The 25,308-nt window shown below is 44.7% G+C and overlaps 1 protein-coding gene across 3 annotated transcripts in view; it reads left to right on the forward strand.

Annotated features, from left to right (window-relative positions):
* Positions 1–24,684: 24,684 nt before the first annotated feature.
* LYN (LYN proto-oncogene, Src family tyrosine kinase) overlaps positions 24,685–25,308 on the forward strand; it is a 213,302-nt gene continuing 212,678 nt past the window's right edge. The window contains exon 1 of one of the 3 annotated variants that reach the window (XM_029591297.1): positions 24,685–24,750. The gene's annotated coding sequence lies outside the window, so the exon portion shown is untranslated. Of the gene's footprint in view, positions 24,751–24,818; positions 25,034–25,308 lie in introns of those variants that run through there. The other 2 variants (XM_029591300.1, XM_029591294.1) reach the window with 2 other exon arrangements.

The following is a 25,308-nucleotide window of genomic DNA, read 5'->3' on the forward strand; positions in this document are numbered from 1 at the left end:
TAGCCTTGATCGATTCCGGAGCCGGGGGCAATTTCATCCTCAAGGACTTAGTCCAACAACTCTGGATTGGGGTCCAACCCCAAAGACCTCCTGTCTGGGTGTCTTCCATCCATGGGACCCCTCTTCCAGGGACTATCTCTACTTGTACCGAGCACCTCACCCTACGCACGGGCCTTTTGCATGTGGAGATTTCATTCCTCATCTTGGAAAAATCCATGCATCCGGTCATTTTGGGACTACCCTGGTTGCGGAAGCACTCCCTGGTAATATGTTGGGACTCTCTCCAGGTGGCGTCCTGGGGTCCGTCGTGTTTCGACTCCTGTCTGACCACTGTTCTGCGACCCTCGATACCTCTTCTGACCGCTTCAGTAGTGCTGCCACCTCAGTATCAAGACTATCAGGATGTCTTCTCGAAGGAGAAAGCCAAGCTTCTCCCAGAGCACTGACCCTTTGACTGTGCCATTAACCTGCTCCCGGGTACTACAACCCCTCGAGGACGGGTGTACCCATTGTCGCTCCCTGAGACACACGCTATGTCTGCATATATCCAGGAGAACCTGGACCGAGGATTCATTCGACCGTCCAATTCCCTGGCGGGGGCCGGGTTCTTCTTTGTAGAGAAGAAGGACAGGTTGCTCTGACTTTGTATAGATTACCGGGGTCTGAACAGTATTACCCAATGCGACCGCTATCCATTGCCCTTGATTCTGGAACTACTGGACCGACTACAGGGAGCCAAAATCTTCACGAAACTGGATCTCCATGGGGCTTATAACCTGGTCAGGATTCGGCCAGGTGATGAGTGGAAGACCGCGTTTAACACAAGGAATGGCCACTATGAATACCTGGTCATGCCCTTCGGTCTTTGCAACGCTCCTGCAGTTTTCCAGAACCTCATGAATGAGGTACTGCAGGACATGCTCCACACATCGGTCATTGTCTATCTAGATGACGTGCTGATATACTCTAAGGACTTGAGCACGCACCGCCGAGAGGTCCGCAGGGTACTGCAGAAGCTGCGGGATAACCGGCTCTTCGCAGAAATGGAGAAGTGTCAATTTGAGCAGGAATCCTTACCCTTCCTGGGGTATATCATGTCCTCCATGGGCTTCCATATGGATCCCGAGAAGGTGATGGCCATCAAAGACTGGCCTCAGCCGGTAGGAATCAAGGTGCTCCAACACTTTCTTGGCTTTGCCAACTTCTACCAGCAATTTATACCACACTACTCCACGATGGTGGCACCACTTATGGCCCTCCCCAAGAAGGGGTCTGACGCCAGGAACTGGCCTGCTGCGGCAGTATGAGCGTTCCAAGAGCTGAAGGCAGCCTTCCTTCAGGACACCTGTCTCCATCACCCGGACCCCCAATGTCAGTTCATTGTGGAAGTTGACCCCCTGATGTGGAACCTGGAGAACTTTATCATACACTTTAGGTGTATCTTCAATGAGCCGGGAAATTTCTCATTGGTAGCCGCTGAACTCCTTTGCCTGAAACAAGGACCTGCAACCACAGGGAATTATGCTATCCAGTTCCAAATTCTGGCTTGGGAATTTAACTGGAACAATGAGAGTCTTGTACCCATATTCTGGCAAAGTCTGGTAGAGTGTATTAAGGATGAACTCACAGAATGAAAAGTTCCTACTGGTCTGGAGGGTCTCTTAGCATTAGCTATCAAAGTAGATCTGCGATTCCAGGAGCAGACTAGGAAGAAAGAGGCCTACCATTGGCAACAAGTTGGCCCCAAAATTCCAGCCTTGCTCCTGCCACGTGAAAATCCCATACATCTTGGGAGGGCTCAACTAACCCCTGAGGAAAAGCATAGGAGAAGAGCCCATAACTTGTGGGAATCCAGGGCACTACACGACCAACTGCCTTGAGAAAATGAGAAACTATTGAGCCTAGGGTTTGTTGGGGAGCCAATCCTAGGTTGTCTCCTTCCTTTCCATAGATGCTGGTTCCCATGACCCTTATTACCAGTGCCAAGGAGGTCCTCATGGAAATTTTTCTGGGCTCAGGGGTTGGAGGTAATTTTATTGATGGGGTCCAAGTTCAGCCCTGGAGACTGCGGTCACAATCTCCTCCATGTATGGGACCCACTGCTAGCCCATGTATCTCAAAACACAGCTCCCCCTCACAGTTCAAGTGGGGGCACTTGACATGTTTTTTGTGTTTTCCAATGCCCAGGTTAATGCAACTCAACCCTACCATCGATTGGCACTCCCTACAGATTACTTGTTGGGGGCCTTCATTGTCACAAACAGTGCTTGTCCCGAATCAAGCCTTCACACCAAGTGGTCTGAGTCTCTGTTCTGGCACCACCTGGGCTTCCCATCCACTATGCAGAATTTGTAGACATATTTAGCAAAAAATAGGCAGAAACATTGCCTCCTCATAAGTCTTTCAACTTCCCATTTGACTTTGTCACAGACAAGATGCCCCCACATGGTAGAGTATATCTGCTATTGATACCTGAGACTAAGGCAAGGTCAGAATGCAAAAAAGAGAATTTGGAGGGTAGCTTCATTTAGCCTTCCTCGTTCCTGGCTGGAGCAGGATTCTTCTTTGGGGGCAAACAAGATGACACCCTCTGGCCCTGCATCGATTATAGAGGACTTAACGTCATCACCAGGAAAAATCGCTACCCTCTGCTTCTGATCTCCAAACTGTTCGATTGGTTGCAGGGAGCCTGCATATTCACCAAACTAGGCCTCAAAGGCACTTACAATCTAATATGGATAAGACAGGGAGATGAGTGGGCACCTCGAATACTTTATGATTCCATTCGGTCTCTACAATGCCCCTGCCTTTTTCCAACACACGATGAAAGAAATATTTGAGACCTTCTTCAGTCCTGCATAACTGGTTTATCTTGATGACATCTTAATTTTTTCTCAATCCCTTCATCAACATTGGGAACACATCAAACAAGTACTTCTAAGAGTTCTGGAGAACCAGCTGTATGTCAAGCTTGAGAAGTGCACATTTGAACAGAGCAAGCTACCTTTTCTTGGGTATATCATATTGTACTAGGGGTTATGGATGGACCTCCAGAAGTTGGAAGCAAACCAGAAATGACTGCAACTGGTAGATCTTAAAGCCTTACAGTGGTTAATAGACTTCTGCAATTCTTACTTCCAATTTATCCACTCCTACTCTTCATTGGCAGTACTATTCATGGCTCTCACCAAGAAGGGAGCCAATGCCAGAGACTGGCCTTAAGAAGCTGTGCAGGCTTTTGCCCACTTGAAAAGGGCTTTCATCAAAGCATTGGCCCTTTGTTGTACAAGAAGATGCCTCCGGCTTCGGGTTAGGACCTGCTCTCTCCCAGCATTATGACAAGAGCACCTTGATGCCTTGCTGCTTCATCTCTGAAAAAAATTACACAATCAGCAATAGAGAATTTCTGAAAATAAAACTGACAGAGGAATGGTGCCACTTGCTAAAGGGAGCCACACACCCTATAACCATCTACACAGACCATAAGAATTTGCAGCAGGCTCAACGGCTGAAACCCTGCCAAGCCCATTGATCATTATTCTTTAACTGCTTTGGGTTTGAGATTAAGTACTGGCTTAATGTGCTGATGCCCTCTCTTGCTCATTTGAAACTGAAGACACCTCGGATCCACCATGTCATATCATAGATTCAGCAAAGATCCTCATAACCACCAACTTTCTGGTACCTCCAGGAAAAATGATTGTTCCTAAATGCCTTCAGGAACAGGTACTATGATGGCTCATGATTCTCAACTGGCTGACCATTCAGAGGTTCAAAGAACTTTGGAATTATCACTCTCTTTTCCCACATTAAGCTGGGCAAGCAATCTACCAGGTTTATTACTATTTTTAAAGTAAATGGCTTTTGTAGCATTCATCAAATACCCTATATTCTCTTATAAAATACTATTATATGGTGCCCTCAAAATGCCCAGTTCTTGTAGAATCGACCCTTTCCTCATTCTCTTATGTTCTGCCTCCCTGCTCTCTATCGTCTGAAATAATTATTTTAATTTAGCCTCTCTTTGTCATCTCTTATGCATGGCTAGAGAGATATAGTGACCTCTCAAGATAGCTTTCCCAGCCTCCCATACAGGTTGATGCAGTATCGACACATAGAAAGCAGGCGTTCAATACTGAGCACCTGCTTTCTTAACGCATGCCCAACCACCTCTCCCGGGGATCTGATGTAATATTCAAATGACCTGCCACACTAAAAAGGAGGTGCTAGGGAAAAATGTACATCCCTAGAGCCTTGGGTACCTAGGCAATGTGGCTGGGAACCCTGTCTGACCTGCCCTAAGCTCCTCCCCCCCCCCAAGGTCTGGCCTCCAATTGGTCCTTTTCACTGACATTTTATTTTTTTATTCTGCTTTTTGCAGTGCTTCAAAGTGAATTACATTCAGGTACTGTAGGTATTTCCCTATCCCTAGAGGGCATATAATCTAAGTTTGTACCTAAAGCAATGGAGGATAAAGTGAGTAGCCCAAGGTCACAAGGAGCAACAGCAGGACTCGAACCTTTTTGGTTCATAGCCCACTGTTCTAACCACTAGGCTACTCCTTTCACTCAGTAAAAGGGCCAATCCCTTTTCAGGACAGCCTTCTGAAAGGTGATTGGTCCTTTCACTTACATGTGACATGTGAAAGGACCAATCGGCAATAACTGAAGGAATAAATAAATCAATATTAAAGTGTCAGACATTTAATATTAATTTATTCACTCCTTCACTTATTGCCGATTTATCACTTCACCTTCACATGTCAGCATTTACTGCTTTTCTTTACATTTTTTTTTGGCCACTCAGAAATTAACACCAGCTCTGTGCTGGTGTTAATTTCTGAGCGTATAAATGTGAGGATTCCACGCACATTTTTTTTTCTGCTTTGAGGGGAATACATAATAGCGCTCATCAACATGAATTAACATGTTTTGCATGTTTTGCATCAAGGGTTATGGCCGCGTGTCCAAGATGCACGTCCATCCGCACATTGAGCCATGCACTGCAGCCAGCGTGCCATATTACATCGGCCTGATAGTGTCTTAATATATTCATGCCAACCTTTAATAATGTTTTGGCATGCCTTTGCATCTGATAATAAGGATTCATTCAGTCTCCACCAGTGGCTCCCTTTCTCACCTGTTGCATTCCAAAACAGTTCCCTAGTTACTGGAGAATGATCAGAGATAACCATGGAATGTATGGTGCAATTCACCGCCCATCACTCATCCTCTCTCCCCACCCACCACATATCTAGCCAAGAATAAGACCTATTTGGGGCAGAGCAAAAAGTGAAATCATGGGTACCTGGGTGTTTTTTTCCTCCACATATCTCTCAGAAATCTCATAGCTCCCCCATCACAAATACCTAGAGAGAACCTACCAATCTTATCCATTTTTATATCCGTTACAATATTGAAGTTCCCACCCATCAGAAGCACTCCTCTTCCCTCTTCTATCAGCATCCCAAAGACACTGGAAAAAAATTAATTTGGGGCAAGGTGACAGGCTGGCCCTCTCACCAGTGAAAATCCATCTTCTGGATCTCGTATCACTTTTTCTCCCTAGAACTGGATGGTTTTCTTAATTAGAACAGCCATCCCTCTCCTTTTCTTCCTGTAAATGAAGATGAGAAGCACTCTAGTGCTAACCAATCGTCTCTTGTAAGAAAATTATATCAGAGTACAACGTGTTCAGATGTTGAATCACTTTAGCTCTTTTGACATGGTGATTTAAGCCTTTAGTGCTCCATGTGCAAAAATTAACAACTCCATTGTTTCTACCGTTCACATGTCTGTCCATACTTTCTGCCACCCCCCAAATCACACATAGCCATGGGTCCTCACCCTCCACATAGTTAAATAGTAGTACCCCTCCCTAGTTCAAATCTTCCCAATCCCCTCTCCTTCTCGCCTCCCTCTTTGTCCTTCCTACCCACAATACCTTTCCTCCATCCCTCAGAGGAGCTGGCCCACTCAAGCACCCAGCTTCAGCCATCCTCCAACAATTCAGCTCCAAGCCTATCTTGAGACCCACCATTTCTAAATATGTTAACTTCCCACCCTCCATTCAATCACGACATTCAACTAGACGTATTACCCCCGCCCTCTTCCCTTCTGTAATAACTGGTATTCTCCCATATTAGCAGAGACACATTATTCATGTTAGGCTTCCCACACAGCCCACCCACCATACAATACTCTTAGTCAGTCAGGAACACAGATGTTGAGTTATTGGGCTCCAGTACTTTAGAGAGGAATCGTTTAACAAATGCCAATATGTCTGGTCCTTCCTATTCTCTGGAATCCCCACAACTCACACATTACTTCACTGTGACCGATCTTCCAGGTCAGTGATCTTTCCTCTCAGTTCCTTTATTTGTTTACCCAATTGAATTTGCTGCACCAGACTTCCAGTTGTTGCGTTTGTTGGTCTGCAGGGCAAGCCTGCGGACCTCTGCACTTACCTCCAGCCCCAAGCCTGAAGCAACACTCTCCGATCCCAGGGCAAGCCCCAAATGGACACGCAGCAGGCCGCTGCACTCAGCCTACCTCCAACATTGCTGCTTCCCTGCCCAAGGAGCTTGCGCGCCAGACATTGCTCCTCTTAAAGAGCCATAGCAGAAAATTGCCAGCAGTACCCAATGATGACATCACCAGCATATGCCCATAAAAGCCCACCTCAGCAGCTCCTCCTTGCCACAGCAATAGGTCTAGAGATGTGAATCGTGTCCTCGATCGTCTTAACGATCGATTTCGGCTGGGAGGGGGAGGGAATCGTATTGTTGCCGTTTGGGTGTGTAAACTATCGTGAAAAATCGTTAAAATCGTGAGCCGGCACACTAAACCCCCCTAAAACCCACCCCGACATTTTAAATTAAATCCCCCACCCTCCCGAACCCCCCCCCAAATGCTTTAAATTACCTGGGGATCCGGCGGTGGTCCAGAACGGCGGCGGTCCGGAACGGCCCACTCAATAGAATCGTGTTGTCTTCAGCTGGCGCCATTTTTCAAAATGGCCGCCGCAAAATGGCGGTGGCCATAGACAAAAACGATTCGACGGAGGAGGTCGTTCCGGACCCCCGCTGGACTTTTGGCAAGTCTTGTGGGGGTCAGGAGGCCCCCCCAAGCTGGCCAAAAGTTTCCTGGGAGTCCAGCGGGGTTCCGGGAGCGATTTCTCGCCGCGAATCGTTTTCGTACGGAAAATGGCGCCGGCAGGAGATCGAGTGCAGGAGGTCGTTCAGCGGCGGTCCGGAACCCCCGCTGAATGACCTCCTGCACTCGATCTCCTGCCGGTGCCATTTTCCGTACGAAAACGATTCGCGGCGAGAAATCGCTCCCGGAACCCTGCTGGACTCCCAGGAAACTTTTGGCCAGCTTGGGGGGGCCTCCTGACCCCCACAAGACTTGCCAAAAGTCCAGCGGGGGTCCGGAACGACCTCCTCCGTCGAATCGTTTTTGTCTATGGCCGCCGCCATTTTGCGGCGGCCATTTTTAAAAATGGCGCCGGCTGAAGACAACACGATTCTATTGAGGGGGCCGTTCCGGACCGCCGCCGTTCTGGACCACCGCCGGATCCCCAGGTAATTTAAAGCATTGGGGGGGGGGGGTTCGGGAGGGTGGGGGATTTAATTTAAAGGGTCGGGGTGGGTTTTAGGGGGTTTTAGTGTGCCGGTTTTCCTGCCCTCCCCCTTCCCCCGATTTACGATTTTTTAACGATAAATCGGGGGAATTGGTATTGTATCGTGGCCCTAACGATTTTTTGACGATTTAAAATATATCGGACGATATTTTAAATCGTCAAAAAACGATTCACATCCCTAAATAGGTCCACTACTTTAAGTAGCGCAAGTTGTCTCTTCAGTTCCTGGTCTTCGTCTTTGTCCAGTGGTCAGTCTTCAGTTATTTGTCAGCTTCTTGTTTTGTGGTCAGCCTTCAGTGTCTTCTGTGCCATCGCCTGCCCGCCTGTGCTGTTCCTTGCCTCCCTGCCTATCTGTCCTGTCTTCCCTTGGATGGATCTCTGTTCTGACTCTGGTCTGCTTGACACTTGACTCCACTTGAACTCTGCCTGCCACTGACCACTGCCTGACTCGACCACGTCCTAATGCTGCCTGTCTCAACCTCGATCTGCCTCTGACTTTGCCTGAATCCAGCCTGCACCAGACCCTGGCCTTTAACCCGACCATCTCTGCAACCAGCTTGTCAAGCAGAGGCCTCCCACCTAAGATCTGCTGGCCCTGGCACCTGAGGGCTCAACCTAAGGGAAATGAGGACTGGTATATGTGAAGCACCAGTTGGGTCTCTGCCACATCCAGCTCTGCCAGCCAACTGTGGGACCTGCAGGGCTCATCTCTTCAGGTTGAGCCAACCCCACCTCGGACCAGGGCTCCATGCCTGTAACAACTACTTTCCTGGAAAAAATGTCCAAAGTGGTGTCCAGTCTTACCACACAACTGGGCATTTGTGAGGGGACTGGAAGGAGTGCACTATGGTGGAGGGAGGGATGTGGGGACTGGATATGCTGTGGGGTATGAGTGAGTGGATCAGAGAGGGAGGGTGCGGTGTTGACGTCTAGCAGTGGGGGAAATCGGGGATTGGGTTTGATTTGTAGCGAGACTAACCAGTTACACAGGAAGCATTGAACCAAGGATGTGACAGTTTTTATTTATTTGAGAGCATCTTTTATTTGTCTATTTTTTTTAGTTTTTAAAATTGGATATTTACCATAAGAAAAGACTGATTATTGGCAATGATAACATTGAGTACATCCAGCCATGTACCTTCCCTATCTCCTGTTTTTTTCTTGTCCACCATTCCAAGATCTTACAATAAGTAGATATTGTGAAGGTTTTTGTTATCCTCTGCCCAAAGATATTGCTGACACCAGATGTAGATGTTAAAGAAGGTAGGACTGCGACTGCATCGCTGCTGCCTGAAGCTGGTCTGAAGTTTGTTTATTATCTGTACCTTGCAGGTGACGGATGAATGCACAGGTCTAAGCTATTACAGCTTCCCACCTCTCCCTCCTCCCCCAGTTCTTTGCAGCAGTTTACGTTTCAGGCAAGTGTGCCAAATATAGTCAAATACTTTTGTAAGGTCAATAAGACATTCAAATATTTTCCCTAAGGGGGTGTTTTATTCATGGGCTTGTTTAGTATTGTGTGCAAGGTGATTCTGTGCTTGGGAAGGAATCCAATCTGACTTCTGTGCAGGCTTCTGCTGTTTGTTAGGAACTGTACCATAGGACTCTTTTGTTGAGGGTACTACTGAACTGAACTATTTGCTAATATTGCTGTTGGCACAGATCCCTCTGTCATTATTTGGATTAGTGGTATGCATTCTAGGATGACATAAGAAAGTGCACTAAGGCTTAGCTCACTCTTTACTTTGGGTAAGAGGACATTTTTTTGTGTGATAACATTTCTTCCCATATACTAAAGTCTACGCTAAGAAAGAAATAAAAAAGCGAGCTAATTTTAGTGCACTTTCCATGCTAATGAGCTGCATATGAAATTGCTTCCAATGCAGCAGAGTATGCTAAAAATCGGCTCACTTTGTAATTTCCATTTTAGCACTGAAACTTTACTTCACCACAGGATCTGAAGTAAAGTTTTAACTTCCATTTACTTCTTTGGAAAGTGAACAGAAGTTAAATAATCAGGCCCCCCACTGACTTGGGATCCCCAAGTTGGAGTCCCCTGAACTTGAGATCCCAAAATAAAGTAGAATGCAGATACTGTCTCTAAATAGAGTGAACAACTGTCCTGCCTTTGAGAAGTCAGGGGGTAACCTGCATAGAGCGGCAGTTACAACCCAGAAGACATGTCTGTGTAACTTGAATGGTGTGGGAGTTATAACCCTAAACACCTTCCTGGGCAGACTGGAAGGACCATTTTGGTCTTTATCTGCCATCATTTATTATGTTGTTATGTTAAAATGACAAGATGCTGAATGCTTAAAAGGATGCAAACTTGGACTAATCTACCATCTAGTCTGATAGATGAATAATTCATCACTGTTGGCACAGTGCTGGGAACACTATCTAAGCATGATCTCCCACTGCAGACCAGACACCTGCCCAGAGCAACCAGCCAAGGTTATGATAGTTGTGAAAGTGGTGAAAATCCTCCCTCCTCTGAAGTTTCTCCTGTTGAAGAACATAGCGTACTGTCAGCAGATTCTCTGTTTGGACACATTGGGAATGAAGAGGAAGAGGTAGCAGTGAAGAAAAAGATATGGAGGAGGAGGAGCATCAAGCTGAACCACAAACTCCAGCAGCAAGGAGTACAACTATGCCACTGGATGTGGTGCTTTACCCAGGAAGAAGAAATCTGTATCCTGGCACAATCCTCAAGATCTTTGGCATGCTTTTTGACAGAGATGTCACAAGGAAATCCATGGCAGCAAAGGAGCCCAATTGGAAACAAATTGAATCAGATGTCAGCACCTTCAAAGTTGTGCCCATCCCCTCCTCCACACCACCAGTCCAACATCTCTATTAGGACATTAAACAGGGCCTGTGAGAAAAGTCAGCTAAGATTAGGGATGGTATTTGTTTGAAACAAAAATGGAAAATAGGGCGAATGAGCTTGTTTTCATTTTGTATCAAATGAAACAAATTCATCAAACAGAACCCAAACATTTTCTTTCAGATTCATTTTCAGCAAATAGCTAGCAAATAGTGTGCAGTTTTGTGCACATTATTTGCAAATTGTACACACTAGTGCCTGAAAACAAATCTGAATGAAAAAAATTACAAAATTAACATGTACGAAAACATAAAACATGAAAAAATGACAAATGAAAAACAAAAATATACCTGCACATCCCTAGCTGTGCCTATCAAAAGAGGGCAGAAGGAGGCTGTACATGTCTCATTTGTTTCACATCTTTGTAGCAGTACTTCACTGAAATACCAGGTCTAGACGCTGGCGTCAATAGAACATCATTGACAGTACATCAAGGGCGAGTTGCCAGGATAGCCAAACTGATCCACTCCATGTTTCAGGGAAGAACTGAAGGCTAAGGGACTAGTAAGAAGTAGCTAATTGACTGTTAAATATTTTTCTGTAACTGAGCAAGCAATGAGAATAAAGTACTGCACTTAGAATAAAAGGAGTCTAAAAAATGCACCATCAAAACAGACGTAACAGGTTGTCCTACAGGCTTCAACCATCTATGGAGCAGTAGGAGGTTACAAACCTAGTGGGCAGAGGAGCCTTGAGCCTGCTTAGGGACCTAGTGGCTACAGAACCTTTTGAGAGGGGTGAGGGCAAATTGAGCCTGGATCCTTTAGAAATGTTGGGGACTTAATAGGCCAAATACTAATTGCAGAGCTAAGGAGTTTCAGGCTAAGGGCCTTGCAATACAGGAGCCCCTCTTTTCGATGGTAGCAAAGGAACACTTATGTCCCAACAATACAACAAAACCATCTCTTATCTTTTCCAAGTCCAATGATTTTGCAGAGACCACCCCATACTCCTAGACACATATTAATGAACCTCACAGCTATCCGTAGGAGAGAGGAATAAAAGCAGACAGGCTGGCAATGGCATGCACATTGCAGGTACCCTCTTACTCTCAGATGACATCCAGCTTGGAAAGTGTGGAAGAGAAGGACTGGGCTGAGATATTGCCTAGGCCAACCCTATTAGAAGTTTTCAAGTCATGCCTGTAAGGAATCTGTCTTGGAAGAGCAATATCATCTGACCATCCTCTTCTATGACTACTCTGTAGTGCTAGGGCAGCAAAATCAAGGTAACACAATCTGTGAGGGATTCAAAGCTACAAAGAGATGCACATTCAAAAACACTGAATGAATTTCAAGACGTAGTGTGATGAAAGAAACCATAGATCCTGAAGTCTCTGAATGTCTGCTGTGATCATTGAATAGACTAAATACATCAATGACTGGAATGACCATCACTATAGGCCAGCTAACAGATTCCAGGGGATGAACACCAGTATCATGTGACCCTTCCACCAAAGTCTCTCTGTCCTCTTCCATTCTGCGCAGAGGGATCTGGACTGGAGATAGAACGATTGTTGAGAAATATCCAAGCTGTTGTAGGAAGAAGCAGTCTCTTGACTATCACGTCTACTTCCCTCTAGATAACTTCTGTGGCCTCTTAGTCCTCACCTGCTGCTACCTTGTGTCTGCTGCACCTGGCACCTGGCCCTCAGACCCTTCAGATTTGTTTGCTGAAAAGGGTTGTTGGTGGGGTGGGGGGAACCATGTTTGAATCTTTCAGTGATTTTAAAAGCTGGGGAAGGGGGAAGGCAGGGGCGGGGTATGGGGTGTGACAGATAGTCTCAATAATAATCTCTCTCCAAAGTTGATGCTCAGCTGCAAACCTAGCAATCTTGCTTCATGCCTTTCCCCCTTCCCTAACATCTTCCCACCTAGGGAGATCTTAATCCAGAGAAAGATACTCAGACTTGGTATCTGGGTTATAATAATCAGGATTTCTGCATTCTGCACCTCTGAAGGCTGCATTCTTATGGGGCAATGTCCATACCCTCTCTCCCCTCCCAGCTCCAAAGAGATGATGGCATAGTTGGGAGCTCCAGGTACCTGGCTTTCCTTGGCAGCCCCACAGAACCCGTGGTTCAATACCACCAGTGCTTTCCTCCCCATAACCTGCACCATCCTCCAGAGCAGCTGAAAACTCCTTATGACTGTGCCGAAGCCTCTCTCTCCATCTCCGTACCAAGTGAATCTACCTGCACAAGCAGCACTAACTCTAACACAGCCAATCATTGGTGGCCTTACACCAGCATGTCCCGATCATGCCCCTCTGATAGGCTACCACTTGCACTTCTGACTTCAAGTATCTGAGCGGGCACGAGCGACAGAATGCACTTTTGCTGACATCACTGCAGGACAGATCAAACACATGTTGCTGCTGTAGGTTAGATCAAGCTCCTTCTGCTGTTATTGCTGGGGGCCAGACGAAATTCAACCAAGGGCTGCACCTGGCCCTCAGGCCACAGTTTGGGGACCCTTGGTCCTTGAGTACCATAGACAGGTCTGGTGTTCAGGATATCCAGAACGAATCTGCATGAGATAGATTTGAATGCTGTGGAGGCAATGCATGCAATTCATCTCATGTATATTACTTGTGGATATCCTGAAAGTGGTAACATTTGAGAACCAGAGTTGCCTATCCCTGCTGTTGACTATATTCTTTTTTTTTTTTTTTCCCCCTCATATGTTACAGTATTGGGGTATTTTTTATGGGGAGGGAGAAGGTATATTATAAATGATCAAAGAAAACAATGTTTGTTTATATAATTTGAAAAAAAAAAAAAAAAGCAAAACAGCTTCACTATACTTATTCAATATATAAATCTAAAAATAGTATGTCAGTATTAAATTGTCCTGAATCGAATAATGCATCCATTGAGGGGGAGTACAGAAAAGAAGAGAGCTATATTTTTTTTTTTGTGGACCACATACTGTATGAGCTGATGTTTTCCAAAATGATCCAGAATAAAATTGAAGCTCTCTATGGTTATTTCCCAAGGTCAGGACATTTTTGCAGGGCAGGGGATTGCCATCTTCCATTATACTTTAAGAATCTGCTGTATAATATTAACAGGACACTAACACGCTTTTTCCATGCTGTGCACTTTAACAGCACTCATGCAAATAGGAGGTGGTGCACCAGGAAGTAACACTGAAAATAGTCTGCCAGCAAGTTCCTCTTTACCAACAGGCTGTGGAAGAAGAGTTTAACCTGAAATGGGCCATTCGCACGTGACTCTTTCTGTTTCTTTTTCTTACTAAAAGTATCAAATTTTAGAACATTATTAGGAGGCAGCAGATTCATGTCTCCTGATTCTCCTGCTTCCCTGTAAAGTCAGAACTTGTCATTCTTCCTGGGGTTGGGGGTAGCCCTGGAGTTTGTTCTTTGCTGTCACACCAGAGAGGAAAATATGTTATCTGCCTCTCACTTCCTCTTTCTGGGTCTTTTTTGACTTTTGGGAAAAGAAACCAAAATGTGATCTATTTTGGTCACATTTAAGTGCATCTATTTCTTTACTTGGCTACTATGTCTGTGCTGTGCCTGAAGATATTTCGGTTGTATGGTATGTACAATACAAACTCACTAAAATCAACAAGATATTCTGCAGAGAACCAGAGTCTGCAGGTATGTGACTTGGCTCTCTATGTAATAATTAGATCTAACCTTCAAAAGGCACTTTCAGGAAAAAAACATAAAAGGAAAGCGAATAGGATATAAACATTCAAATAAAGCAGGCTACCAAGAAAGCACAAAAAGGTGCATTTTCCATAGAAAATAAAAAATGGGTTATGATACAAAACTGCAGAGGAAATATTTCTTTACCAAGAGGATGGAGGATGTCTGGAATAGCCCACTAGCAGAGGTAGTAATAACCCAAACTATGACGAAATTCAAGCATTACTGAGACAAACACCGAGGACAGGAGAGGAGGAGATGTAGGAGAAGGAAAAAGGGGCAATGAATTTTGATTCTAGGTTTGACAACATGTTGCGTATCCCGGCCGCAGCAGGCCCGCAACCAGCTCTACTCAACCCTGATGCTGGGTCCCGGACCTAGCCCTTCCTCTCTGGCAGCAGTAGGCAGTTACCTACGCGCTCGTGCTCCTGCTATGCTCTCAGGTTCCTCCGGCAGCTCCGTGGCCTACTCCAGTCGCAGTCGGGTCTCCCCACGTGCATCGAGGGGAGATGCCGCCAGTCTGTCTGCCAGGTGCCGCCAGTCTGTCTGCCTTAGGTGCGCGCGCGTGCCTTCCCCGACTTTAAAGGGGCCACAGCGAGAAACCTTCCCGCGGTCCTGGATGATGACGTCCTCGGGCCCTGCTACTTAAGGCAGGCTCCACCAGGTCTCCACGCTTCCAGTCGTGTGGTTAGTTGCTTTGTGTTCCTGTTCCTGTTCCTGTACCTGTCCTAGTTCCAGTCCTGCGTTCCTGTTCCAGGCCTTGTGCTTCAGTCCCAGCTTCCTGTTTCCAGTTTACCCTTTGGACGGATTCTCTGGCTTGACCCTTGCTTGTTCCTGACCATGCTTTGGACTGATTCTCTGGCTTGACCCTTGCTTGTTCCTGACCATGCTTTGGACTGATTCTCTGGCTTGACCCAGCTCCATTGGACCATGTGTCTCCGCTGCCTCCTGGCTCCCTGCCTGAAGCATCCTTCATGGGATCAACCATGCGGAGGCCCGCCTAGGACCAGCCGGCCTCAGCACCCAAGGGCTCAACCTGCGGGGAATGAGGGCTGGAATTGGCGAAGCTCCAGTCGGCCTCCACTTCCCATTCTGCTCCTCCTCCCGACGGTGGGGACCCGTGGGGACTTCCCCAAGGGTAGCATCAACTCCACCTCAGGCTAAGGGTCCACCTCCGCAACCCATGTATATGTTGTCCATCTAACCAGGATGATAGAGGACCAAAGGAAGGTGCTGACAAAATCCACTCTAATGTCAGAAACTGGTCCATGTCAAGAATGAGATCCTGTGCATGTTGTTCAGGCAGTAAAAGTCTGAAAGATTTTATTGGAAAGGATTACAAACTGTGCATTTTGTTTTTAACTGAGTTATATTTTTAGAAGAGATGATGTTTTAGGAAAAGGGATTTGAAACTAAGGTTTCTGTATTGCTCTGGTAAAAATTATCCAACTAAGAATTAATGTGCACAAGGGAAAATAAATATCATCATAAAATCTGCATTCTATTTTATATTTCCATTACTCTTTAGGGAATGTGACTAATATATATTTTTTCGGGGTGGGGGAGGTAAGTTATGGTTTATGAGTACAAGTATGCTTTTAACAAAACTATTAATGAATTATCACAGCCATATGCAGAACCAAATGATTATCTGTTATTATCCCAAGGCGGAGTATATGCTATTGTAAAAGGACAAGGTTGTGTTTCCGTTGATAATTCTGAATTAGTACTGGATTTGGTCTACTTGGTGGGAACAACTGATAAACTGGCTCACATCCCTAGGAGAAATGGCAGGGGTTTCTTGTGGTTTACTTTGGTCCTTCTTATAGTTGTGATAGTAGTGTGTATGTGCTTTCCATCAAGTATGACACAGAATCTCTATGCTTCTCTTGATACAGCAGCTTCCCTGGAAAGGGACCTCCTCAGGATGAGTCTTGTTGATAATGACGGGTAAGATCAGAGTATGCCCCTAAGACAGTCACATGGCCCTGATGGTAATGGTGATGGTGATGATTGTCCCCAATCATCAAGAGGGAAATGAAGAATTAGGTTAAATTAATGCTTTAAGAATACTGCCTCATGTTGACTAGTAACTGGAATAAAAAGGCCTGAAGAGGGAAAAATGTAATTGTCAGCTCAAGGCTGAGAATGGCATGAGAGTACAAAGAGAATTCCTGATAAGAAAGGTGCCAAGAAAGTTACAATAGAAAAAATGGCTGGTGTGGTGTAATATATGTTATGAACTGCAATCTATACTTTAATATTAATTTTTTTAGAATAATTTTTCTTTTAAGAGGAAAAGACCTCAGCACTGGTGATTTTCTGGATGGCTTATCAGAGTTTCTGCCAGTTGTTGCAATCACAGGTCAAAAATCTCTAATCAGCATTTTTCTTCTTTTATTGAAAATCCATTTTTCTTTGTTTTATAATTTTGTTTAAAATAACTGAAATATGTTCTTAAGTATCAAGACTTGCTCCTGGAGAACAAATATTTTTTAGATTTCAATTTTCCTTTGAAAAATTTGTTGGTTCAATTTTGACCATTGCTGGTCATTGTGGTTTTAAATACACAGCCCGGTCATTGGTATTTCAATTCAAATGAGAAACTCAATAGCACTTAATAAAGTTGCTGGAAAGTTAATCACATTTTTTAATCTCTTTAGTACTTCACAAAGTTACGATGGGGACAATTCAGAACAAGGAATTGATAACGCAAAACTTTTAACTGTTACTTATCTTATGGTATACATTGATCTTGTGTGCTAGGAAGATGCCAAGAAACGCCGATGTACGTTTCACAGAAATGCTGCTTCAGGGCACTGTCACATCTTTAGACAAATCCTGCACCCCCCTCTTCCAAAAACAACTATCCACGTCAGGAAACCCTGCTCTATGGAAGACCTCAGTTCCCTCCTCACGACGGAGCTAGTGAACCTTGATCTATCTGACGTTGAATCAGCCCTTACCTCCTGGTTCAATATTACTAACAATGTCGCAGATATAGTATGCCCTATGACAACAAAAGAAGTAAATCCCTCCCTCAAGAATAAAAAACCTTGGTTTACACCTGAACTCAATAACCTCAAACAAGAACTACGACATAAAGAACACCTATGGCGCAAGAAATCCTCCACCGCTTTACTATCTGCCTACAAAACAGCCTTACACAACTACAGAAACAGTATTCTCCGCATAAAGAGAGATTTCTATGCCCGTAAAATCCATCACTTCTTCTTCGACGCCAAGGCTTTGTTCTCTTATGTCACGGATTTGACACAGCCTTCTTCCCCCACTATCCCTGAAGACCAAGCCCAATCCAAGTCCACAGAACTTGCTATTTTCTTTGAAAAGAAAATCTCAAACCTCCTAGCCCCTCTCTCCACCTCAAAGATCCAACCACCTCCTCCCCTCTCCCCCACCAATGTCCTGGATGCAACCTTCTCTTCATTCTTCCCTTCTCCCCTCGAAATACAAAACATTCTAAAAAAGATGAAACCCTCTTATCACCCAACGGACCGTATCCCGTCAAAACTACTACTCTCCATCCCTAATTCTATTTCCAAGCCACTTGCAGAAATTATAAATTGCTCCCTATCACAAGGTTCAGTTCCAGATGCTCTCAAACTCGCCTCTATCAAACCGCTACTAAAGAAATCCAAACTGAAACCTACAGACCCAGAAAACGTTCTCCCCATCGCCAACCTCCCGTTTATAGCCAAACTCATGGAGAAAATTGTAAACAAACAAACAAACAAACAAGTAAAAATTTGTAACTTATCATTAAAATCATCCATTGTACCTGAAGACTGGAGGATAGCAAATGTAACCCCAATATTTAAAAAGGGCTCCAGGGGCGATCCAGGAAACTACAAACCGGTTAGCCTGACTTCAGTGCCAGGAAAAATAGTGGAAACTGTTCTAAACATCAAAATCACAGAACATATAGAAAGACATGGTTTAATGGAACAAAGTCAGCATGGCTTTACCCAGGGCAAGTCTTGCCTCACAAATCTGTTTCACTTTTTTGAAGGAGTTAATAAACATGTGGATAAAGGTGAACCAGTAGATATAGTATACTTGGATTTTCAGAAGGCGTTTGACAAAGTTCCTCATGAGAGGCTTCTAGAAAAAGTAAAAAGTCATGGGATAGGTGGCGATGTCCTTTCGTAGATTGCAAACTGGCTAAAAGACAGGAAACAGAGAGTAGGATTAAATGGGCAATTTTCTCAGTGGAATGGAGTGGACAGTGGAGTGCCTCAGGGATCTGTATTGGGACCCTTACTTTTCAATATATTTATAAATGATCTGGAAAGAAATACGACGAGTGAGATAATCAAATTTGCAGATGACACAAAATTGTTCAGAGTAGTTAAATCACAAGCAGATTGTGATAAATTGCAGGAAGACCTTGTGAGTGGAAAATTGGGCATCCAAATGGCAGATGAAATTTAATGTGGATAAGTGCAAGGTGATGCATATAGGGAAAAATAACCCATGCTATAATTACACAATGTTGGGTTCCATATTAGGTGCTACAACCCAAGAAAGAGATCTAGGTGTCATAGTGGATAACACATTGAAATTGTCGGTACAGTGTGCTGCGGCAGTCAAAAAAGCAAACAGAATGTTGGGAATTATTAAGAAGGGAATGGTGAATAAAACGGAAAATGTCATAAAGCCTCTGTATCGCTTCATGGTGAGACCGCACCTTGAATACTGTGTACAATTTTGGTCGCCGCATCTCAAAAAAGATTTAATTGCCATGGAGAAGGTACAGAGAAGGGCTACCAAAATGATAAGGGGAATGGAACAACTCCCCTATGAGGAAAGACTAAAGAGGTTAGAACATTTCAGCTTGGAGAAGAGACGACTGAGGGGGGATATGATAGAGGTGTTTAAAATCATGAGAGGTCTAGAACGGGTAGATGTGAATTGGTTATTTACTCTTTCGGATAGTAGAAAGACTAGGGGGCACTCCATGAAGTTAACATGGGGCACATTTAACACTAATCGGAGAAAGTTCTTTTTTACTCAACGCACAATTAAACTCTGGAATTTGTTGCCAGAGGATGTGGTTAGTGCAGTTAGTATAGCTGTGTTTAAAAAAGGATTGGATAAGTTCTTGGAGGAGAAGTCCATTACCTGCTATTAAGTTCACTTAGAGAATAGCCACTGCCATTAGCAATGGTAACATGGAATAGACTTAGTTTTTGGGTACTTGCCAGGTTCTTATGGCCTGGATTGGCCACTGTTGGAAACAGGATGCTGGGCTTGAAGGACCCTTGGTCTGACCCAGTATGGCATTTTCTTATGTTCTTATGTTCTTAACTTTCAGAATACCTTGATGAACACAAGTTTCTCTCCCCAGCTCAGTTTGGATTCCGCAAATCACTGAATACTGAGTCCCTACTAATCTCACTCACAGATAACATCCTCCTGGGCCTTGATAAAAAAACAACTTTTCTCCTGGCGCTGCTCGATATCTCAGCTGCATTCGACACCGTGAAGCACTCCATCCTCATCAACCGCCTCTCTGACATCGGCATCTCAGGAGCAGTCCTCAACTGGTTCAAGTCTTTCCTCTGCAATAGGAACTTTAAGTCAGAATAAGTAACAAAGAATCTCACCCTGTCAGGTCAACACTCGGAGTCCCACAAGGATCCTCGCTTTCCCCTACTCTTTTCAACATTTATCTCCTCCCCCTTTGCCAACTCCTCTCAAATCTTAAAGTAACTCACTTCATTTATGCCGACGACATTCAGATTCTCATTCCAGTCAACAAATCCCTCTCTAAAACCCTCGACATTTGGAACAGTTGCCTACAGTCCATCAACCTCCTCTTCGCCAGCCTCAACCTAGTACTCAACACACCAAAAACCGAACTCCTGCTCATCTCACAGGACATCAACAATCCGGCCGTCAGCAATCTCCTTGCGCCCCATCCGACCACCATCTCCCAAGTGAGAGACCTAGGCGTTATTCTCGACGACCATCTGAACCTAAAAAAATTTATCAATAATACAGCAAAGGAAGGTTTTTACAAACTTCAAATCCTAAAAAAGCTTAAGCCTCTCCTACACTTGCAAGATTTCCGCATGGTATTACAAGCCATCATTCTTTAAAAAATAGACTACTGCAACTCCCTCCTACTCGGCCTCCCCTCCACTACTACCAGACCCTTACAGATGCTACAGAACTCCACCGCAAGGATCCTGACTAATACCAACAGAGGAGAACACTGGCTCCCCATTAAATTCAGAATCCTTCACAAAGTTTTAACGCTGATTCATAAGACCATCCACTTGCATACCTCTCTCGACTTAAATATCCCTCTCTGACCTCACACGTCCTCCAGACCAATAAGATCTACATACAAAGATACACTTTATGCACCTCCGGCCAAATTCTCTCTTAGAAAATGCGCCCTCTCCACTGCTGGTCCCGCACAATGGAATGCTCTACCACCGGACCTCCGCCAAGAACCCTGCCATCGGACGTTCAAGTAAAAGCTTAAGACGCTTTAGCCAAGCGTTTCCCTAAAGAACTGAAGCTAACCCCCAGACTCTATATCCCAGATTTCACATCCTAATTACAGTTTTAAATGTTCTTCTGTACATAGGTTTTTGCATACTTTCCCCCTCCCCTGACTACCCTGTCAGTTTCTTGAAGTTCGAATCCTGTTAATTTCACCCTGTTTGATGTATTTTTCGACCTTGAGTTATATGTAAACCGGTGCGATATGTCTTTTCATGAGTGTCGGTATAGAAAAGTTTATAAATAAATAAATACATACATACATAAATAAATTATCCTTGAAAACAGGAAACATGATGTTTAATATCAACAGATATATACTTCATTAATTTTCAAGCAGTTTTTGTTACTTATGAGTTCTGACCCAGTCAGACTAAAGTCAGCGGGCTTCAAATAATGGTGGCTACGTGCATATTCACCACTAAGGAAAGACACTAAGGAAAGGCAGAACAAGGCACACAGAGGCAAGGCAAAGCAAACAGAAGTAAGGCAGGCAGAGGCAAGACAGAAGCAGGATAAAAGCAAATAGGAACAAGAGCAATATGCACTGCATGGGATGCAGAAGGACCTGTTGTTGAGGCGAGGCAGAAGAACACAGCCGAGGTTTAATTGGCCAGGCCACCGATGTCATCATGGAGCACCGATTGCAGAGTTTCCTGCCGCAGGCCTTTAAGAGGTGCCGCGCCACACACATGCGTGCCTAGAAGGCCCCGGGGAGCTGGGTGGACAGTATTTTTGCCTCATTGGCGGCATGGAGTACTGGAGTTGAGTATGGCCAGTCCTGGGCTATCCTGTGGCTGGCCAAAACATTACATTCATCTCTGCAGAGGAGTCTTCTCCATGGATTACCGCAAGGTTCAGTTGTATGAGAAATCTTATTCAATGCCTATAAAAGGCCATCTATGAAATCTACTGTAACCCCTGGACTGGGGCACACATTTCAACTCTTGAGACAGAACTTTTTCCAACACTTCTCCTTCTTGTTATCAGCCCCAGTGCATACAGGATTCTTCTATGTGGGGGGGGGGGAGGGGTTAAGGATAACCTCCTGGGCCATGGGCATTATCTTCAACTTCCCTATACCCCCTGTTTAATACTCATACTGGAAACAGATTGTTATTCCATCACAACTTTATTGAAAGGCTTCTTTAGAAGTGAAATATGATACTTCTTACAATTTTCTTTCCTTTTGCAACATCCAGAAAACAAAGTTCCTTGTGATAAATCTGTGACTTTGGAGTTTCTTCAATAATGCAATCTCAAACAGATCCCTCTCTGCTCCGGTGGTAGCTGGGGTTTTTTTTCCTGGGGTGTCCACACTAGAGGGGTAGCTAACCACAATTTAACTCCCCATTTACAATATCTTGACTCAGATATCCTGAATAAATATCTTACTCCTGGTGTAAAAGAAGGATATTTCCATACTCCACTCCCTGTCAGATGGGTATTTACTATGGTTATGCACCGAATATGTGTATGTGCGCACATAGTATAAAATAGGCTGAGGGTGCACATGTGCACACAGTTTTAAGTAGGTGCACGCCTGTGCTGCTTTCACCACTTTGTAGATACATGCGCCAACTCAATTACCAGTTTTCTCAGTTTGTTCCCAGTTTGCCCAGGTAAGGGATAGGACTTCCAACCCCTCCCCCCCCTAGTTCAATAGCCTCCCTTTTACCCTATTAACCCCAACCTTTAAATCCCCACCCACCTCTTCCCTTTTTTTCCTGACTTACACGCCATCCATAGCAGAATTAAATGTACGCGGCAGGGGACCCTGGTGCATGCTTGTGTGCGTAAGCATCTACGCGCTGGTTTCATTGAGAAATCCAGGCACGCCCATGCCCCGCCCATTTTTTGAGAAATTGTTTTTGTGTGTGCAGTGAGAGATACGCGTGTACGCAGGTGCCTTTTAAAATCCATGTGGCGTGGATGAGAAAACTGAGTGTGCTTCATAGCTGTTAATATGACCTCCAGACTGGTATGTGACAATGTATGCTAATACTATGTGATTGGAGTTGAGGCTCTCGGCAATGCATTAATGCACATAGAAGTGGTGAGCTGGCACCTGCACCTAAAGTATACCTGAACATGTAGCCTCCAAGAAGGGCCATGATACCCCAGGTCACTAGTAGCATAGCCATGCAGTGCAACTAGTGGGAATATCCTTGTGACATACCAAGAACCCAGCAACTGTTCCTAATCTATGCCTTCTAAATGCATTCTAAATGGCTCGCTATAGTGCTTCTCAAGTCAGTCATTGGGGCACTCCTAGGCAGGCAGGTTTTCAGGATATCCTTCAGGAGCATGCATGATATACATTTGAAAAGAATGGCAGTAGTGCATGTCAGACTGTCTCATGCATAGTAATTGTGAGTATCCTGAACATTTGACTGCCTAGGTGTCCTCTGAGGACTGACTGGCAAAGCATTGCTTGAGATATGAGCCTAAAACCATTTTGTAATCCCTGAGAAAGTTTGTGCCATCTCTTCCTTACAGCATTATTATACTTGTGCCTCTAAGGCTTCAATCATTCCATGTAAATCTGGCCTACTATATGTCTGTTACCTACTATGACATAGTAAAGCATTGAACATCCATGCTAGTAACGTCAGGTTAAACCATTAAACTCTCCATACATATCTATTTAATATAACACTCTATGGTGCCCACTTGTGTCCCCCCGGCAAATTTCATATTTTGACCCCTCCCCAGTGCCCCCCCTGAAACACTTGCTTAGATAATCACAGTAATCATATTCAACTAACCCCCCCCCACACACACACACATCGGCAAGAGGCCCGCTGGTTGAAAGAGAACTGCAGCTCCCTCCAGGCCCTTCTCAGATGCCACAGATTCCTCCTCTGCCCAGGCACTGGAAAGAGGTGTAACTCATCAGCCACCACCAGGGACGCCAGATGGGCGACATCCCTGACGGTGAAATTAGGTTGCCTAGCTCGTGCTATCATTTTTTCAAGTTACACCCAAGAACAGGAAGCCTCACCCTTGCATTTGCCTGCGCATGCTTGCAGAACAACACATGCATGTATAGAAAACATGCACATCTGCACGCATATATGCACATACATGGCAGAGCAAATATACGTGTATTTCACATTGTATGCACAAATGTACATGCACAATACAAAATACAAACACCTATTTATTGGCGCGTGTGCACTCCTTTAAAAATTTGCCAGTCTATGTTTCAGGAGTCGTCGGAGAAGGAAGTCTAGCCAAATCTAGCATCTCCGTCTTTTTCATATTCAGAGCCAATTTATAAGCAGACATCCAATTACTAATAGCATATAAGCGGTTCCCAACTTTAGCTAGGGCATTCTCCACACCTGCAGTAACAGGCATGAAGAACTAAATATCATCAGCATACACGATAGCCAACATCAAGATTAGCTAATAGATGGCAGGAAAAATATTAACGTAAAAAGGGGGGAAGGTGGGATGGGTAGTGGGTGGAAGTGGGTTTGTATCCATAATCCCTTTTTGGGACTTGGCATCCCAGAGTCGGGCGTCGGTCCTGTTGTGTTGGTATAATGTCTGCTTAAGTTTATTATGGATGTGGGGACGGAGAAAATTGGGGAAAAATTTGATCTTGCATTTTATGTATGTTATTTGTTGGTATTTCCTCTAATAAAGATATTTCTACAATAAAAAAGGGTAACCGACAGAGCCAATCCCTGGGAACTGCAGAAGACTATCTGAAAAGAAAAGATTGATCACCTCCTATAACAACCATTTGATATCAATTAGAAAGAAAAGAGACAAACCAAAACTGAAGTTGACATCTGTTGCGCATTTGGCTTTAACAAAGGTGTGGTGAACATCACCTCTAGGGGGGCACAGGCCAGCAAAGCTGGAACTCTGTGTGAGTAGGCTAGTGAGGCTGGAACAGGAAATGAAATGCAGGCAGGGCTGGAGCTTGGGAATGGAGTGCAAATGGGGCTGGAGCACAGTGTAGGCTGGGCTGGAGCAGGAACAACTGGAGCTGAGTGCAGGTAAGAATGAAATGGATCAGAGCTGAATGCTGGATTCAAGCTGCAACTCTTCTGGGCTCTGGTCTTAGGTCCTGGTGTGTGTAACTGAAGATTAGAAAAAACAAACGCTGTCTTTGGACTTTTACCTGAAAAACTCATTAACTTGAGCTAGCCTGCAGCTGGAAAATGCTGAGCTTTGTTTGGCTTGTTTAGTGCTTCCGACTCTAGTGTCTCTCTAATGTCTGGGAATGGAGCAAAGAGGCCACAGGAACATTTTAAATTGGGTTAGTGTCAATCTTCTCAGGTGAGTGTTTTAATTCCTCTTAATGAAAGGTTTTTTCTAGAGATGTTGTGCTGAAACTCTTTACAATAGCATGTGTACTGTTAGCTTGAGCTAATTCCCCTCCTGGCCTAGGCTCTGGTTTTAAAATTGCTATAGTTTTTCCAAGGCTGGCTTGGTGACCCCCACAGATGGGGCTAATAATTCCTGCTGCTTCAGGCAATCGGGTGTCTGAGCTTGGAGCCTGGAAGCCACTGGATCCCTGCAAAATAAGCTTAGTAACAGTCTTTCGAAACTGC

This window comes from Rhinatrema bivittatum, chromosome 2 (assembly GCF_901001135.1).
Source record: "Rhinatrema bivittatum chromosome 2, aRhiBiv1.1, whole genome shotgun sequence".
Classification (NCBI taxonomy): Eukaryota; Metazoa; Chordata; class Amphibia; order Gymnophiona; family Rhinatrematidae; genus Rhinatrema; species Rhinatrema bivittatum.